This window comes from Triturus cristatus, chromosome 3_2, assembly GCF_964204655.1.
Source record: "Triturus cristatus chromosome 3_2, aTriCri1.1, whole genome shotgun sequence".
NCBI lineage: Eukaryota > Metazoa > Chordata > Amphibia > Caudata > Salamandridae > Triturus > Triturus cristatus.
In genome coordinates, this window is record NC_140584.1 from 113,809,991 (window position 1) to 113,830,824 (window position 20,834).

Sequence of the window (20,834 nt, forward strand, 5' to 3'; positions counted from 1 at the left end):
GCCAGAAAGGAAGATCGTAATCTGCACGATGGTCCCGATATCGGCAGCGCCGCTGCAGACCACCGTTTTCCCCACAGCTGCCCCGTCGGAACCCTGGCTGGTGATGGTCCAACTGCCAAACTCGTAATCGGGTGGTCGGACCTCCGAGGTTGCAACAGTTGGACTGTCACTGTAGGGTATGGCGATCTTGGGACCATCGTACTCGTAATAAGGTGCTAAGGGGCCGATTATGATGGCGGATGGAAAAGGCTTCTGTCCACGATGCTCGCAGCAAAAAAATGCTCACATTAACCGCAGCATTTCTGCCAGTCAAATTACGGCGCAATGCATGTAAAATGCAACCGTGGCAGGCGGAATTCACAAAAGACCGTCCGCCACGATTGGAAAAGCTGCTAATCCGACTGCGGCAGTCGGGGAAAGCTGTTCAATGGACTAAAAAGGCCGCTTCTGCCGCGGTATGACCGCACAGGTAATTACGATCAGATTGCGGAGCTGGAGTAACGAGCACTGCGTTCCGACCGCCTCGGATGCGCTTAGGTAAAATGAATGGTGGTCGCAACAAACTTCACAACAATGCTCAAAGTGTGCGGAGAGCTGCCCACAATCACATCAGACACGCCTCAATGATACACCCCAACTGTCTTTTGGTAATGAGAGCCATGCTTAGCATGGAAGTTACACCTGGTGGTCATCACTCATGTGGACACACCCACTTACCACTGTATAAAACCAACCCCTACCTGGACCAGCATCCTTTGCAAATCAGGTGCAGAGAGGCAGAGAGAATGAGAGACAGGACACCATTTTACAGACATACCACAACACACAGCACGCCATCACACCCACCTATCTCCACACACCACCACTTCTCATCCACACACCTGACACACCTCACAAATCTTCACCACCCTCTTGCACCCTGCACTTTTCACTCATTTGCAACATGCCCCCCAAGAAAATGCCCAAATTCACAGACACGGAGTTGAAAGTGATGGTAGATGAGATAATTAGGGTAGAACCACATTTGTTTCGGAACCTGGTCCAACAGACCCCACTTATGAGGAAACAAAGTCAATGCAGTAGGGACCACCCTGCGTACACTGTGTGACATCAAAAAGCGGTGGACCGACCTCAAGAGCAGGGTCAACGCTCGGGCACAGAGGTACCATGAGGCGGCTCAAAGAACTGGTGGCGGCTCTCTATTCCACCACTAACATTCACTGAATGGGAGGTGAAGGTGCTTGCCATACTGCATCCCGATAGTAAGTTCGAGCAAAATGATCACTTCACACTGTAATGTGCTGTTGTGCAGAACAATTGAGCCTCAATTCCCAGACTAAATCAAACTTAAGTAGAATGCATGCTTTCAATATGAATCTCTCACAAGGCTACTATTTCGTTCCTCTTCTTCACACCACAGGTAGGTAGTCAGCCCATGCACCCTGGCCTCCCTCCCAAACAGCATGGAGCACTCTCCACAACCCACAGCTATGTGGCAGGCCATGTCCCTCCTCTGCTTCACCTCACAGGTAGGTAGCCATCTTACTGGTGAACAGGTTGTTGGGACCGGAGAGCAAGACCACAACTCCCACAAGGCCCTCTGGCCTCCCTTCCAAACAGCATGGAGCACCCTCCCCACAGCCATGTGGCAGGCATGTCCCTCCTCTGCTTCAGCTTACAGGTAGGTAGTCAACTCATGCACCCTGGCCTGCCTCCCAAACAGCGTGGAGCTATCTGACCACCACATCCCGCACTTGATAGCCAACTCTGTAAAGCTCCAAGAGTTGTAGCCAGTACACAGCTAATTCCATTTAGAGGTCACACAAATCACAGTGTCAATGATGAAGTCACATAAAACAGCAAAGCAAAGCCCAAGAACGCAATGGGCAAAATCCAACGTGCAAGTCCCATTGTCTCAAAGTATAAAGGCTCACATCAACACAACACATGCATGGAGACTCAGTCAAAGCTCACAAACCAGATAATGTCAGTACAAAAATCCAAAAAGGAATCATGAAGTTGCGGCATAGTAGACAGATACTTACTGAAAAGACTCCACTATCCTAGCATACACTGAAGTGGATGAGCAACAAGTTGGTACATGAGGATATGTCCTTGGAAATACAATACCTGTACATATGAAAGTGTTGGTATTGCCATGTCACATCGCTAACAAGCAGTGAATGTACCTCTACATTCTGTGGAGGAGTGTGGCTCAATGGTTAGAGCGGCAGACCCTGAAGCAGAGTTCTGGCCAGGGACCAGGGTTTGATTCCCGCCTCGGCGGGGCTCGGGCTCAATTTCCTCGGACCTGTCTATTCTCGCCTCGGTGCCTATTCTAATCACGGGCCCCACGCTGCAACTCTGGGCAATAGCTTGCTTAGCCTCCACACCGGCCCCAACAGCGCTAAGGATGCCTGGCTTCACCCTGGGGGTGCCCAGGAGTGGACACTTCACAGGGAAAGCCAGGAGGGGTTCCACAGCGGTATGAGTATCAGCGCCAGGAAACCGCAAAGGCGACACCGCAAGGTGGCCGTCTGGTGACAGTGCGCTCTATAAGTACCTTGACATTTACATTTACATTTACATCATGTTCGACTGCTGACAAACTGTTACGAATGCCAAGTAATGCCATCAAATGTTTGGTTATCTCAAATGAAATATCCAAAACATGAAACATCAAAGTTGTGCTGTGAACTGAACATGCTGACAATGTAACCTCTGTTCAACAGGTGATTGGCAATCAACACCTGGCGACACTGAGATCAACGAGCAGAGCCAGTCGCCACCCCCCCCCGGAAGGTGACCTATCAGATGCTGATTCTCTCCGTTTCTCAGACGAGGAGAACTTACCTGGACCCTCAGGCGTGTCCGGGCAAGCTCAGTCTCAGGGTCTCACTGTCCCCACCACCACCACAACTCCGACAACAGCAGCAACAATGCTGACCTCTGCAACAATGACCTGTGTGGCACCCACCTCCACCATCACCACCGATGCCACCAACACTGTCCCTGTGGCAGTTGTCACCAATACCACCAGGCAGCCCGGGTATGCTGGGGACAGTGTGCGGGGGTGTCGACAGGCAACGCCGCATGTCCGTGTTTGCAGGGCAGGTGGGAGGGCAACTGGAGGACAGTCACAGGAGGACACTGAGACTGAGGCCCTGGCCACCGTGAACACAGTCCTTGGTGCTTACCAACAAAACCAGGGAGAGATGGGCCAGGTCGTGGAAGAAGTGCGGGAACACCACCGTTTGCAGAGGTCCATGGACAGACATTTGGGACATCTTGTGGAGCACATGGGCCAGCTTGTGGGTGTTCTGAGGGACATTTATGCAGCTCAAATAGCTGCACTCCCCCCCACCCCAGTGGCCAGCCTGATGATACTCACAACACCTCAGCAGCTGCCACAGGGAGGGGTGAGTTAAAAGACACAGATTCCTCCGACACCTCTGAGCATGCAGCAGGTACCCCCTGCAGAGGGGACATTGGAGAAAGACCACGGGAGGATCACGTGGCAAAGCACCTTGCAAAACCAGTTCTAGGAGTCAATGTTGATGTCACCAGTGTTGCACAGAGCATTGATTTTGTTGTAGATCCAATCCCACATTGATGGGACTTTTCTGTTGGACTGTGGAATTCCACCATTGTGTGTTTCACCCTAATTATCTATGTACCATCAGTTTCAACTTGAACACTCACCTCTCACTCACGTTTAAATAAACACAATTCACACCATTATGCCTTTGTGTCAGTGCCATGTTTATCACAGTAAGTAGAGTATGTTAACTCACATTGAAATGTACCACACGCTTTGAATGCGACAATCCATTGAGAGGGCGGAGGAACCTAGAATTACACAAGAAAATAATAGTGAATTGTCATATGATGGCACGACAGCTAAAACACACCACTAGTCAACACTGTACAAGATGCATTCCAGATAACACTGACAAACACCATCAACATGGACAAGGGCTTCTGCTGCTCATCATCATCCTGAATCAGGGGGATCTCTTTGCGCAAGGCCCGGTTGTGTAGCATGCAGCAGGCTACTATTATCTGACACACCTTCTGGGGAGAGTAGTGCACCACCACTCTTGTCCAGACCCCGAAATCTAGACTTCAGAAGTCCAAAAGTGTGCTCCACCACACAACGTGTCCTGCCATGGGCATCATTAAAGTGGACTTCCCTAGGCGTACCTGGATTCCGCAGTGGGGTCAGCAACCACGGATGGGTGGGATACCCTGAGTCACCTAGTTGTGAAAAAAACAGACCAACGATGTAAGAGAAATATGGGAGGAGACCCGCATGTCACACATACACCAAATTCATTGACACAGCCCACTCACCAACAAGCCAGGCCCGCTCTGGATGAAGATTTGCCATCAATTGTGGGATGATGCTGTTTTGCAGTATGAATGAGTCATGTGCCGAACCAGGACATTTTGCACACATGTGGAAAATGATCTGATCAGCTTGGCATTCTACTTGCACATTAATGGAGTGATGATGTTTGCGGTTAAGGTAGATGTGCTCACATGCCTGTGGTGGAACAAGGGCAATGTGTGTACCGTCAATGGCTCCTACAACATTTGTGATGTGTCCAAGATCATAAAAAGTCCCCTTCACATCTTCCAATTCATTTATTCTTGGAAAGTGAATGTAGCTGTCCTTGTAGGTCATCAATGCAGACAGGACATCCCGCAACACCATGCTGAATATAGGCTGAGACATCCTACTGGTGGTGGCCACCGTGTACTGGAAAGACCCAGTGGCAAAGTAATGCAGTGCAGCCATCACCTCTGCTGTTGCTGTCAATGCCGCTGGATATGTTCGGTTAGGCTTCAAATGGGGCTTCAACTCAGCATATAGCTCTCGCAGGGTAAGGAGAGTCAGACAGAATTTCTTGATGATGTCGATATCCTCCCTCATCGCCAGGTCTGTCATAGGGCTACAGACAGGTGATCTCCTCCTACATACTCTGGCAGGGGACACGTTAAAATGAGTCAAAGATGAGATGTGGGAACCAGCTTAATGAATGACTCACACAACCACTACATTGACAGGACTCATGAACACGTTTAATGCACAAGTGACATGCATACACACCTTGATCTTCCGTAGTCATTCTGGTAGCCAGGCTGTGCATACGAACTACTACAAGATCAACATAAGTCGATGTCCATGGCATATGATACACTGCTACATCATGTGTACCCAGCCCTATGGGTAGATGACACAGCATATATGGCGAACAGCAACAATGCCGACTTGTATGTCACTGCTGTCACAGCACGACCTCAACCTACAGTCCCACACTACACATCATCATGAAATGAAGCCAGTTAGTGTAAGCTGGACAACAATACATGAACATACAGCACAGTGGACAGACAGATATGCACATTATGGTGTCAGTCCATCGTGACGGTGGGAGGAGATTGTGTTTCAGACATTGCCATGTTCACCAAAATGAAACACAAATACACATGGAATGTGTAAACATGCACACATGGCTTAAAATTACAGGTGATGTAAGACAGACCAATGTTTTTTCACACATGTGCACTCCTACGACGTGTGTTAAAAATATACAGGCACTGGCAGCTAGGGACACTGTATGCCACACCACTACGTATGTTTCAAGTGCTAGAGGTTGCAGGTATGTCTGATCTCCGTACAATGGACACCTCTTAATGGCAGACAAAATCACTGACCCTTCATAAGACAACCCATGGACAAGAAAGCGACTGGCAAATAGCAAGGGATATTCAAACAGTGTTCACTAGTGGAATGTTTCAATAGACAACATTAATACAATGCGAGAGGCCTTTGTCCTCTTTTGACTCCTGAACTTATTTTATTAATTTCTTGCCACAAGACATGACAAAGAATGTTATTTGACTCTCCTTTTCTTGTACATTACATGTGTGTGAAGAATTAACTCAAAGGTCACACTCTATAATCCCTTTACAGGCGGCACAAATCACTTTAGGCAAATGTGTTGGGATCAGTGATGCAATTAGCAAAGCGAGAATGGAAATGCAAAATGTGTTTACAGGCGCGGTAGCTGGCATCCACTGCGGGAACACGCATTGGACCCAATTGAATGATGCATAATAGCGGCCGACTGCCGGCGTGTGGCACTGCCAATGAGAATGAGCCATCAGCCAATGGGAGCTGCCAGCGGCGTACATTTTTTAATGTCGCGGTAGGCATGCTCCACCACTGTGGGGCCCGGCATTGGCCCCAATTGAATGATGCAGGATTGCGGTCGCTGCTTCCTGACTGCCGCGGTGCATCACCACCTATGAGAATTAGCCATCAGCCAATGGGAACAGCCAGCGCGCTAGTGGCTAACATATTTAAACATTGCCGTAGGCGTGCTCCGCCACTGCGGGGCCCGGTATTGGCCCCAACTGAATAATTGCGAATAAGGCCGGCCAAAGGTATCAGCAGATCAACACTGGAACGAGCCTAGGGGCCTATATATATATCTGTGATATGTCCACACCTGTCACTTGCCTGGAACCAGTCATGGCTCGTACTGAGAACCTGAGAGCCCGTCCCTTTACCACAGAGGAGCTTGAGTTTCTGGTGGACGAGGTCCTTGGACAGTACGGTTGGCTCTATGGTGCTCCAGAGGTACTGGTAAGTGAATGTTAAACTTACTTTGACTGCTCAGAAGGCTCCAATATGTTACTGTACAGTGCTATGTGCCTCAGACTGCAAGCCAATATTCGTGTTTTCTGAATTTGACGTCTGCATGTCCCATACATGACCTACTAGTTGATGCACCTGAGTATGTGGGGAGGATGGCACACTCGTCAATGTTGCAGCTCCATTGATGCCAAACATTACACATGTGAATCTCTGAAAGGAAAATGTATATATGCGAGAGTCTGTCTAGCCGAACGATTTCAGGTTCATGGTGTAGAGCCTTGTTCCCCCTGATCCCTGAGTGCATGCAATGAAGAATTTGCCATTTAGTGGTTTCTCAGTAGTACAGTTACACTGATGACTTCATGAAATCTCATTTTGGACACACATTCCCTGTGCAATGTCCTCTACAAGTTCATTACGTGTACATATGTACAATAGTGAGATGATACCTGCCGATTGGGCAGAGGGTACTGATTATGGGGTGTACTGATTCTACAGGGATACTATGGAGATGAGTCCAGTCTGCACAAGAGTACAGGGCCTGTAACTGTCTAGATTAGTGTGAAATTACCTCTCACATCTGATAAATGTACAGTGAACATGTCATCCTTCTTTTGGTGTCATCGTGTGTAGACTTGCTCATGTGTGTGCACTGTGTACTGACACAAAATGCACCACTACAAAGTGTTAAAAAGTACTCATCTTGTCTTCCATACCTACAGCTCAAGGTCCATCAGCAGAAGGCAATTTAGAGGGCCATTGCCTGGAAGGTGCAGGCCCTAGGGGTCTCTAACCGTCGACATAACCACTGCCACAAGAGGTGGGATGACATCTGCCGCCTTAGTAAAAAGTCGCAGAAATGATGCTGGGCCTGTTTCCTCAGAGTGGTCGTTTGGCGCGCTGGAGCATGACCCCACTATTGGCCTTCATCCTGGCAGTGACAAAGCCAGAGATGGATGGACGCTTGAGGGCCCAGCAGCAGCAAGTTGGGGGTGAGTATAGTACAAAGTGTGATGTTGCGCATGAAAGACTGCACAAATCCCAGCCCCGAACAAGGCAGGAACCTCTGAGTTGTCTCTAGTGTGGTGTAATAGCTTCAGTTTCTAAGTTGACTCAGTGGTGAGTGCAGATAATTTGTGCCTGTACAACGACTGCATTGTCATGTGGCCAGGTAACAGAAGCATAAATGTGAGTCTCTGAGGCATCAACTGAAAGTGAACATCAGTGAGCATCATGTCAGGGTGCATTTCGAGATTGATGTTGGGCATTTCCATGTAATTGGTACATCTATAGACTGCTTACCAATGTTCAACAGTAGTTGTGTTGCAGTACCTAAATTAGAGGATGTAAGGATATCATGTCAATAGTTTCCTTTAACTTTCTATCTGTGGGGTTCTGTCACCTCATACTTCAAGTGTGACACACACAGTACATTCCGATGTGTAGCTCTGTTAGCTGAAGGTGTGATGTTGAGATGTCGACACACGCACAGCAATTTGGCAGTGTGAACGCAACAAGGAGCATGACTGTCCAATAAGTATGTTTCCATGCATCAGCTGATCATAGCACTAATTGGACTTATGCAGACAGTACATGGAGAGTCAAATGTGTGACTTAAGTTCAAGCATTTCTGTTTGTATTGCCTAATATGTTTGTGATCCGGCCAATTTACTGAACAGTGTTTCGGTCTCTTACAGAATCTACTGAGGTCAGAGAAGGAGAGGGGCCCAACACTGTCGGGGAAGCAACTAGTATCAATGCTCCCTGGGAGTACAGAGACACTGAGGGGACCAGCGCATCGGAGGGGGACAGGAGTGCCCTGGAGGAGTCTGCTCCAGAAACACCTACATCCACATCTTCACAGTCCAGCGGTGACTCCCCGGTGTTGTCGGGAAAAGGAAGTTTGACCTCTCCTTTGTTGTCCACCACACCCTGTCCTGTGTCCACCCTCCCTGATGCTCCACCAACTGGTATCCGGGCACGCTGCCCTAAGAAGGGTAGAGTCTCTTCCCCCCAGGCACCGCTGCCCCAGCCCCTGTGTCCCCTGCTGCCCTCACTGTGGAGGCCATGGACATCTTGCGGCAGGTTTCTGTTGGGAAGACTTTGCTCCTGAATACCCTCCAGGATCATGGTAACAAGTTGTCACAGGTTGTTGCATTCAAGGAGGGCATTCAGACGTTGGTGGCCTGCACAGAACTGTCCAGTCTTTGGTCTCCACACTGACGGCAGCCATTCTGCAGTCACAAGCTCACGGTTCAACTCCTGTCCCTTTCGCAACCACCCTGCCAGTGACCCCACCTGACCAGAGCACACACACCCCAGAGCACTCAGGCACCAAGCAATCCACACGCAGCACACGACAACAGCAGTCCAAGCGACACAGACACCATCCCCAAGGCACACAAGGAGCACACATGCCAGCCCCACTACAAGCACATCACAGGACACTGAGAAGCAGAAACACAAAAAACATGCATCCACATTGCATACCTCACATTCCTCGACCTCCAAGAGTTCTCCCATCCCCCAACCTGATCCTAAATCCGCACAGGAACTTGTCCTGGCTGCCGTGGACATCGTGTCTGCCACAACTGCCTCCCCCTTCAGAGCGCTGTTGTGCCCAAGACTTTCACTCCCTCCACCACCCCTTTAGGAAGTATGGACAAAAAAGCAGTGAGGTAGTAGTAGCTCCAAAACAGGGGAGGCAGGGTAAAAGGCTACCCCCCCAGCGTACCACCAGATCAGAAGGTTTTTCTGGAAGGATCCACGAGCACCTGCTCCACTCTCTGTGAAGAAGGAAGCTGTTGTGGCAACCCCACCTCTCCCTTGGCCCAAGACACTTGGGGGCTATTGTATCCCCAAGCAAGTGAGGCCTAGCCCTCCACATGCAACATCAGCCACTGAGCCTCCCCATTGCATTTCACCACCTCCCAGTGCGACGAATCCACCAGGTCCAGCAAGCCCTCAGGCTCACACATCCAGGGATCCCTCTACCTCAACCAGTTCTCCCCCTTCCAGGTCCAGTCCTCCGACTACCTCAGACAGTCATCCCCCACCCAGTTCCAGTTCTCCCCAAATTTGAAGCAGAATCCCCCTTCCCACCCCATTCCTCCCTGGGCATCGCCTGACCTGCTCATTTGCTGGCCCTATCCTGGTGAGATTCACATGGCGGTGGACTGTATTTCAATCATCTATGTGAAATTTCAAAGCACACATGTGCGGACTTGAGTTTGGACTGGCCGATGCCCTTAATGTTTTGCACTTTAAATGCTGATACAGAGTTTATGTAATAAAAAATATATTTATGGTCTGAGTGTTGTCGCTGGAATTGATGCAGTACACAGTGTGTGTATATGTTCATCGGTTTCATGCTCTAAATTCAACATTACCATTGGCATGTACTTAATTTGATATTGCAGGTGTTCCCAGAGGTTCCGGGAACTAATGTTCACTTTTCAGGATTGATGAGGGCAAGCTCATTGTCTCTGATGGTCTACTCTGGTCTTGTTCATTATGTTGGCAGGACTCTACTTTTTCACACATGTCTGATTTTTTTTATCTCCATCAAGAGCAGCTATTCCAATTTACTTGATGACTTGAGGGGTGGACAGCGTAAAACATAGCTGTGGGATCTATCTTGATGTGTACACACCAGTGTAGGTGTGTTGTCATCTTGGATAGGTATGGCATCATAGTCACATGGATGGATGTTCATGTGCACACTGGAGTCATCAGACAGCGTGAGTGGCCTGTCATTGGCACAAGTGTTAATGTGTATGTGCCCTTGAGCATTCACCTTTCACACATGTATGATCCAGCTGATGTGTGCCTTTTTGTGTCCATGATCAGACACCTTCTGGAGTGTTTGTTCACATGTTGACATTGTTGCTGGAGCAATGTGCAGTGTGTCATTATAACCTCGCAGTCCTAGGGTACACCTACATCTTAGCCACATCATTTGTGAGTATGCAGAGTGTGTCACTGCAATGTCTGTGTTGTGAGTCTTGGGATCCGGGCTAGCTGTTGCTTACCTTTGTTCTCACCGTGCTGAATGACTCTGGGAAACAAACATATGTAACTTTTCACATGCATTGCTGTCACCTTCCACTTTATGTGCTCCAATATGTGTTAGCCTGATTCATACCAGTCGCAGTCATACCATTGAGGCCTACAGAATGTGAGATACTCCACTATGGCTTTTTGCTTTGTACACTACTCACCTGTACAATTCTCCTGTATACACCACTTCAGTCAAAACATGTGCCACTGCATGCCATGCAAATGTTTGACCTTCCCCAGCACTCCATGGTGTGACACTGTACTGTGTGAGAATAATTTGTATCCAGAAGCATTGTGGCCCTCAGCACTGTTTCAGTATGTGATCTGTGCAATTTCACCCTACTTGATTGCAGTCATGGTTGCGGATGTAAAGTACAGATGGGTTTCCAGCACAGCCTCATGTCTTGTTCCTCCATAGATGTTTGCCTGAGTTGTGTAGCAGTAGGTGATAGCAAAAGTATGTAGCTGTTTGCTGCGGCACTGCTACCCATCTTGAGTGTGAAGTGATGTGAGTGTTGTGACGATTTGTGATGTTCAAGTTCATGGTGGTGAATTCAGTTATGTCTGATACTGGTTTTCATGCTGTTTACAGACTGCTTACTGAGCATGCACTGCTGTCAGAGGATGATGCATATGCCTTGGCAGGTGTTATTCCCTCTGATTCACAGGTGATATTGCTATGGGATGTATTTGTAGGCATTCAGATGGGTGTTGAATTTGTACTGTGCATATCTTGTGCTTATGTCAGAAACGGATATGTTGATTCTTGGCAATGAGCTTGTTTTGTGTGCACAATTGTGGTATGGCCCCCTAAATTTGTACAGTCACTTGCCCGGATTGTGCATGGGAAAGCTTGTGCGGCACACTGACACCATGGTCACTTTGGTACCAGTGGAGTGTCTATGGCTATTTTGGCTGATTTGTACAGATGCACACAGTTTGGTGTATTTAGGTGCCATTTTGGGATGTTTCTTTTGATTACTTTTGATTATGCAGTCTGTATATTTGGCTGGAGGTGAAATGATATCTGTTCCAGGGAGGAATGGGATCACATTGACTATCCACTGTTTAGCTGCACATGGCCCTGCTTGTTGGGTGTCTTTTGATGTGGTCTGTGATAAATGTATTTGGCACTTGTCTTTAAGTTGAGCATTCAACCACACATCCTTCAGCCGAAGTCAGAGATGTGCAGATACACACCAGGGTGTTGCATTGGGTAGCAGGGAAGTCAGGTGATCTTTTTTGTCACCTTTAACAGTCATGACCCCAGGTTTCGAGCATTGAGGGTGGAAGAGGGTTAGGTGAGGGGTATGTGTGCAGGTCATTGTTTTTTCCCCAAAGTTTATTAAAGCAAAAAGAATGTGACATACAAACAGCTTAAAAAAACACATATACAATACAAAGACTACAATTTACACAGACCTTGAAAATATAAGCCATCAATTTACAAGGGGGGAGCGATGGGGGGAGGGGAGGGGGTCTCCTTTGGCTTGTGGTATTTTTTTTAGTTTATTTTGGCTGTCATAGCCAGGAAGCCTGTTGATTGTCTTCTGGAGTAAAAGGAACGATTAGGGGGGGCGATGCTACTATGTCTGATTAGTGACTGGCATCAGAGGGGGTCCCGCCTCCTCACTTACAAGGCTTCTCGACGCTCCGGGGATGAGGCTTGATAGGTTTGTTGAGCCTGTTGTAAATATGTGCGATAGACACACCATATGTCCTTAGGTCTTGAGGTTGGAGGCTGAAGTGTGGCATATGTATCAGTCTGCAGATTGCAATAGGACATGCTACGTACCCATGCTGCCTTAGTAGGGCAGTGTTTGGCACCCCAATGTATCGCTATTTCTCTTTTAACTAGCATCAGTGCTATGGCTACAAATCTACGATAACATGGTTTAATATGGTTGACCAACCCCAGCAGGCCCAGCCTTGGAGAGGAAATGAGGGGTGTGGCGATTATTTTAGCAATCGTTTGAAATACCTCCACCCAATATGCCGTGAGTTGGGGACATGACCAGGTCCTGTGAGCAAAATTGGCGTCCGACATTTGGGACAACATGACGATTTAGTAGGGTCGAATTTGGCCAATTGACGTGGGGTGATGTAAACCCTGTGAATGAATTTAAAATAAAGGTGTTTGTGCCTATGATTTGGAGAGATTTTCTGTATTTGGTCAAGACACAAAGTCCATTCTTTATCTGTCAATGAGTGCCCCAAGTCTTCTTCCCAGCATTGTCTGACCCTCCTGTCACGGGCCTGTCTGAGTGCCAAACAAGCCTTGTACAGTTTTGTAACCAAGTGAGTTACTTCCTTATCAGAGATACGCAGAGTGAGTGGGGTGAAATCTACTGGTGGGGATTGGAAGGAGGTGAACGTTGAACGAAGTGTACCCAGTAACCTGGTGGCTATAAAATTATCCATATATGTCATCCCGGGGTGCGTAGACATTTCCGTTAGTGTGTGCCAACCTTTCGGGAATAGGGACCCAAGAGGATCCAAGCCTAATTTAGTGAGAGTTTGTTGTACCACCTTTTCGGAGGTCAGTGGGAGGAACCGGTTGTGGAGTAGGGGAATGGCTGGGGAGTAGAGATGGCCATCGCCTAGCTTGTTGTTAGGTTTAAGCCCCGCCCAACAAGTAGTTGAGAGGGTTTGGATGTCATGGGGGTCCAGTGGTATACCCTTTGGGAGCAGGGTTCCAATGGTGTGGGAGACACCAGTTCACATTTGGGTTTTGTATAAGGTATACAAGCATCTGGGTGAAACCAGAGATGAGCGAATTGTGCCTGTGCCACTAGAAAATAAAATTGTGGATCAGGAACTGCAAATCCACCCCAGTTACATGAGAGTGCCTGCTGACTCCGCTGCTGTTGTTCTTGCTTTGTTTTGACGTCATTTGTGCTTGTGATTATTTTCTTTTACCCGTGTTAAACGTACTGATCTCCTTCTGTGCCTGCTGTATTTTATTGTTTTGTGCCAGTGCCAGCGTTTCTCCTCCCTGGTTGCCCGCCTACCTCGCCGCCCTCCGTCCTCCCTCCCCGCTCCCCGCTTCCCGCCACCACCGCTGACCCCGCCCCTTTTTTCCTTCTGTTCCCTCCCCGCTCCCGCCTCCCAGCTGCTCCGCCCACCCGCGCACTTCGCCTTATATGGCGACCGTGCGAACGCGCAGCGGTCACGCGCAGCGGGCGCGCCGATTGTGCGCCGAAGGCGCGCCAAAGGCAAGCCCGTCTACGCCCGTCCGCGCCTGGACCGCGCCCAGTGCCAGGACCCCTGGCCCTCGAAGACCCCGACCTTCCCGCCTGACGTACTCCGCCGCCACCCTCATCGCACTCAACACCGGCCGACTCCCAGACTGCCACCAAGCCACACCACGAAGCACCCACGGACCTTTCAGCTGCCACGCCTGCAAATTCACCTGCATCCAGACCTGCCTCGCACCAGCAGCCGACAAGTCGAACACCAGCAGCACCCACCTCAAGTGCATCCTGCTCAACACCCGCTCCGTCCACAGACACGCCGTCGAACTCTGGAACCTCCTAGACGCCACAGCCCCTGACGTTGCCTTCCTCACAGAGACCTGGATGAACGCCTCTTCAGCTCCCGACATCGCCATCGCTATCCCGGAGGGCTACAAGATCATCCGGAGGGACCGCAACGCCAACCAGATAGGAGGAGGCATCGCCATCATCCACAGGAACACCATCCGCATCACGACCAGCACCGACGACACCCTGACCACCGCCGAACACCTGCATTTCCAGATCCACACCGACCCGAACACCACCCTCAGAGGCACCCTGATCTACCGACCCCCGGGACCACGCACACAATTCAGCGAGGACATCGCCGACTTCGTCAGCCCGCATGCCCTCCCCTCCGCCGACTACATCCTCCTGGGGGACCTCAACTTCCACCTGGAGAACAACAACGACCGCAACACCAGCACCCTGCTCGACAACCTCACCAATCTTGGACTCAAGCAGCTGGTGTCCACCCCCACCCACCTCGCCGGACACACACTCGACGCAGTCTTCTCGTCCTGCACAGACATCGACTTCAGCCACGCCACAGAGCTACAATGGACGGACCACAGCTGCGTCCACTTCACCTTCAAGAGAAAGACGTCCCACCACCACCAGCAACAGGCCGCCCGCAGAAGCTGGAACAAGATCACAGCAGACCAGCTCGCCACCTCCCTGAACCAGCACCCACCTGCCAGCTCAGCGAACCCCAGCCAGGCCGCCGACAACCTCACGAAGTGGATCAGCAACTGCGCGGACGAACTCGCCCCGATGAGGACCCCGCCCAGCAGACCCGGCAGCAAGAAAGCCCCGTGGTTCACCGACGAACTCAAGAGCTCCAAGAAGAACTGCCGAGCCCTCGAGAGAGTCTGGAGAAGGGATCCCACACCGGACAACAGGACCACCTTCAAGCTGGCCACCCGGAAGCACCACCAGCTGATCCGCGCCGCCAAGAAAACTGCTTTCAAGGACCGGCTGGACAACAACGCACACAACTACAAGGAACTCTTCAACATCGTGAAAGAGCTATCCAACCCCAGCGCAGGAAACAACGACATCACCCCATCGCAAGACCTCTGCAACTCCCTCGCTTCACACTTCCACAACAAGATCGCGGACATACACAACAGCTTCAACAACCAACCAACGCACACCAAGACCGAACAACCACCCCTCACCACCACCCTCCACGCCTGGACCCCGATCAGCACCGAAGACACCATCCGCACAATGAACTCCATCCACTCCGGATCACCGACCGACCCCTGTCCTCATCACGTCTTCAACAAGGCTGACGCTGTCATCGCACCCCACCTGCGAGACATCGTCAACACATCCTTCGACACCGCCACCTTCCCTGAGAGCTGGAAGCACGCCGAACTCAGCGCTCTACTCAAGAAACCCACAGCGGACCCCACCGAACTCAAGAACTACCGCCCCATCTCGCTCCTCCCGTTTCCAGCCAAAGTCATCGAGAAGACCGTCAACAAGCAGATGGCCGCCTTCCTCGAGACGAACGGATCCCTCGACCCCTCACAGTCCGGCTTCCGAGCCAATCACAGCACCGAGACCGCCCTCATCGCCGCCACCGATGACATTCGAGCCCTGATGGACAACGGAGAAACAGCGGCCCTCATCCTCCTAGACCTCTCCGCAGCATTCGACACTGTCTGCCACCGCACCCTAGTACAGCGCCTCAGCAACGTCGGAATCCAGGACAAGGCGCTGAAATGGATCATCTCCTTCCTCGACGGAAGAACACAGAGAGTCCGTCTACCACCGTACAAGTCAGAGGCCACCGAAGTCATCTGCGGCGTCCCTCAAGGATCCTCACTGAGCCCCACCCTCTTCAACGTCTACATGAGCCCCCTCGCGGCCATCGCACGCCAACACAACCTCAACATAATCTCCTACGCCGACGACACCCAGCTGATCCTCTCCCTGACCAACGACCCCGCTGCCGCCAGAGCCAACCTGCACGAAGGGATGAAAGAGGTAGCCGAGTGGATGTCGACCAGCCGCCTGAAACTGAACTCGGACAAGACGGAGGTCCTCATCCTGGGATCCTCACCCTCCGCCTGGGACGACTCCTGGTGGCCTCCCGCCCTGGGCACCGCACCCAAACCGACAGACCATGCACGCAACCTGGGCTTCATCCTGGACTCCTCCCTCTCCATGACTAGGCAAGTCAACAACGTCTCCTCGGCGTGCTTCAACATCCTTCGCATGCTACGGAAGATCTTCTGGTGGATCCCCACCGAGACCAGGAAGACCGTCACCCAGGCCCTCGTCACCAGCCGACTGGACTACGGCAACGCCCTCTACGCCGGTACCACCGCCAAGCTCCAGAAGAGACTCCAGCGGATCCAGAACGCCTCAGCTAGACTCATCCTCGACATCCCACGAACCAGCCACATCTCCGGACATCTGAGAAACCTGCACTGGCTCCCCGTCAACAAAAGAATCACCTTCCGCCTCCTCACCCACGCACACAAAGCCCTACACGACCAAGGCCCGAGCTACCTCAACAGCCGAATCAACTTCTACGCTCCCAAACGCCACCTCCGATCAACCAACCACGCCCTCGCCGCCGTCCCCCGCATCCGAAGAGCGACTACAGGAGGAAGGTCCTTCTCCTACCTGGCCGCCAAGACCTGGAACTCCCTCCCGACCGACCTGCGCCTGACCCAAGACCACCTCTCCTTCAGGAAGAAGCTGAAGACCTGGCTGTTCGAGCAGTAGCGGCACCCCCCCACCCCCAGCGCCTTGAGACCCTACGGGTATGTAGTGCGCTCTATAAATGTCACTGATTGATTGATTGAGAGTGTTAAAGTATCCCAAGAGACTCTCGGTCTGCGTCCCGCCCATATCAGTCGTATACGTAAACCCTGTAATTGACGGAAGAAAGCATTGGTAAGTGGGGTGGGTATAGTACTGAATAAATATAAGAATCTGGGCAGCACTTTCATTTTGATAAGAGCGATTTGACCGGCCATAGACGGGGGCAATTGAATCCATCTCTCGACTTGCGTAGTAAGCTGTTCAAATGCAGGTCCATAGTTTAAATGGATAACCTGCTCCTTATCTCTGCGCAGGTGTACACTAAGGTACTTGGTGGTGTTGGCTGCCTTATGGACTGGAAGCTCGGTCTCATCCACTAAGGCTGCAGCCGTGATAGGAAATAGTTCTGATTTGTCCCAGTTTACCATCAGTTCGGACATGGCCCCATAGCGGCCAATTTCCTCTATGAGGGGTTGCAAGTTGTTGTTGGGATGTCTTACAAATAGCAACGTGTCATCTGCGCACATGGACATTAGCAGAGGCCCCTAGTGAAACTGCAATGCAGGTCATTATTAAGTTTGAAAGTCGCAAAATGGCACCATGAGCCATGTGTGTTGTGCTGGTGGCATACAAATGACATATTGGTAGAGACAGTTGAGGGGATGGTCGCTGTATGGCTTGTGCGAAGTCATCTCATGGTGGAGCAATGCATTACTTGCACTGCTGGATCACAGTGTTACAGTAGTGAGGAAAACTTTCAGTCAGATGTAATCTCTGTGCCACATATGTGCTGATTGATGACCTGAGTGTAGTGTCATATGTGGATCTTCTTCAATACCATGGCCATATGGTACTAGTCATTCCTCCACACATTTCCTGAACTGTGCCCTCCACTTTTTAATGGTTCACTTGTTATCACACAGTTTACTTCTGTCAAGATGTACTGTTCATGAACCATTGGTATTGCTTCATTACTTTTTGAGTTGGGGATACCTCTGGAGAGGTGGAGTGATAGTGTGGAGGTGGTCAGTGAAGAGGCAGCATAGTCAGTGTTGGTAATGTGCAGGACATACTTACATGGGGTCATTTAGTGCAGCAGTACACAAATGGGACTATTCCACACTGGTGCATACTTTGAGTTAGCAGTTTGAGTCCCAGAAAGTCTACAGTGTTGCATGGCATGGGCTATCATTATGTGGTATGGTCTGCCATTGTATGTGATGACCCTTCCAATGTCTGCTTTGGGTGTTTGCTGAATGGTGATTATGTGGCAGTGGTTGGTATCTTCATAGGTCATATACCTTTTCTCTCTCTGACTCATCCAACACCTTGTTGTACTACTGTGAACTCCACATGCATACCCTGTTTGCACTAGAATCCTCTGTTCCACGTTGGATGTTAACACATATTCTACTGCAATGATGACTATTGTCCCTTTGAAGTGACTCTTGCCTCTTCCGCCACTCCTATTGCTATACATTTGTTTCTGATCCTATTGGCATGTAAATGTGGACAATGTGCATGCACTTGACTTCTTGCAGCAGGTATGTTTGGATGACTAGATGCTCTTTTAGATATGTTGTGGGGTGTGGCATGGTATGTGGATCTTGGTAGCCTGGGAGAGTGTGATGTACTTATACAACAATGTGGACAACATTGCTCCGCCGATTAAACACTGCGGTGACAGGACCTCCACAGTCGGGCTTGTGGCCATCATTTTAAATAGAGATAAGGGCCAACATTGCTGAGATAACATTAACAGGGCAGGATGTGGGATTTGTGTGGTCATGGGAAGGAAGTGAATGTGTTTGGCGCCTCTGAAGTGCATAGACGTGACACATTCAGGGCTGTTTGCATCTGAATAGATGTCCCTGCTCCTGTAGCTGCTGCTCCTCCCTCTGAGGCACCTACTTGCACCTATTTATAGCTTATCAAGGGCTGAAGTTGTGAGGGTTGATTGTTTACTTAGAGGGTCGAAACTGTCAGGGAGCAACACAGGAGGGCAATTGCCATCCTGCTGTGCCTCTGCGTGGATGGCGGGTGGAGGCATATTTGCTAAACAGACCTGGGGAATGTGTGTTCTTGCAACTGGTAATGGGGGCACCCCTCCACTCGGGTTCCCCTTGCTACATCATAGCAGTGAGTCCAGGGGAGAGGGTTCTCCTAAGGGGGCACCTTTCATGCCATGGTCTGACTGTCGCATTTTTGCAGGCCCCAAGTTGGAGGGCTGAATACAGTGCGCTAGGCAGCTGCCCACACTGGCCATGCCTATCGCCAGCCCAGGGTGACCTCCTACCTTGCTGCCCATTGGGAGCCAAAGCGGGGCAAGCATCATCCTCACTTTGCAGTCTGCAGTGTATTGACTCCCAGCCCCCAAGCTATTATGCCACCTTGAGCCTGAACAGAGCTTGGTGAGTGGTGCTTGTAGGTGGGAGAGTGGTAAGCAGCGTGCCAGGAGGAGTCAGCATGAGGCAGCCTTCAGGTGGCCTGAGGGTGTCACTCATGTAAATTGAGGGAGCTTCGCACATTGCAGTTCGAAGGTTGCCCCAAACACCGTAAACCTGGCCCTGCCTGCCTGCTTGCTGGGAGTTGTTTTGTACAGGGGTTGCATGCGTGGAGATGTTTTGGACGTATCTCTGCTGTAGAGCCCGGCGGCAGCTTATCTGCTGGTAGTTCATCAGGTAGAGCATCGGAAAGGCCTGTAGAGCAGGATCCATGGCGGCTCTGAACATATGGAGGTGTTCTGAGTTGACTTTTCCTCTCCATAGTTGTGTTTCCACCATCAGGTATGAGGTGGTTTTACCGCCGTGGTGTGATGGGCTGTTTGATACATCGTAATCTGGTTGGATGGACGGAACATCATTCCGCACACCGGTCTTGCTCTATTGTCTCCATCCGGCACCCTTGCGTAACGAAAAAACACAGCGGCAGTCGGAAATGGGCCATCTTGGCCCATTGTAATATGGCGGTTGCAAGAACTGCTACCGGAGTGGAAATATCGACGTTTTGCGCCACCGCCACCAATGCAGATGCACTTCCGCATGCCATCGTAATCGGCCCCTAAGATTCTTTAAAAACATAAAAAAGGTTCTTGTTTGAACCAACTTTAAAGGTTTAAAGAGAGAAATACAGATTGTTTTGTTTGTGATTAGGAAGGAGATAGAGTGATGGTCAGTAGGAGTGGTAGGTTAGTGAAACAGTGAATGAATGAATGAATGAATGATTAAAAGTAGGCATCAAAGAGAGGAAGTGATTAAGGGAGAGTGCGCTGTGGGGATAGCCACAGGCCCTATGTCAAGCCCTCTTTATGCAGCTAACACCTTCTGTGCACAACCTTTAGCTCTGTGCAGCAAGTGTTGGTTGCCAAAGTGTCCTACCTTCCATAGACGATCAACATGCTGCACACAGCCTGGGCCATGCGCATCACCTCAGACAGTCAAGCCTCACTGTGCACGGCCCACTACGACCAGCAAACCCTGGCTGCACATGACCTTGAGCAGTTTGAATGGGGGGTTCTCTGCAGGAATGTCCCACCTTCAGTGAGCGGCAGGGCGGTAGTCTGCAGAGCAAGGTCTCATCTTGTCAAGGGATCTTCAGACTGTTTATATCTCTTCCATATTCAAGAGGATGTTTCCCTCTAGATGTGTATTTTTTTCAAGTTTGTATTATACGTATATTTGGTCACTTTGCCACTAGATTTAAACTAGCCTGGCTGATGAGGGTTGTTACCCCGAAACTGGTCCCGGGATGCTTGTGTCTTGTCCAGGGAAGACCTGGCTTGGCAGTTCGAGCTGGACTGTTCCCATGAG

The 20,834-nt window shown here is 50.3% G+C and overlaps 1 protein-coding gene across 1 annotated transcript in view; it reads left to right on the plus strand.

The window, feature by feature from the left end:
• The window catches only part of LOC146856883 (interleukin-18-like), a 152,177-nt gene that overhangs the window by 28,936 nt on the left and 102,407 nt on the right, over positions 1 to 20,834 (plus strand). The window lies entirely within an intron of this gene.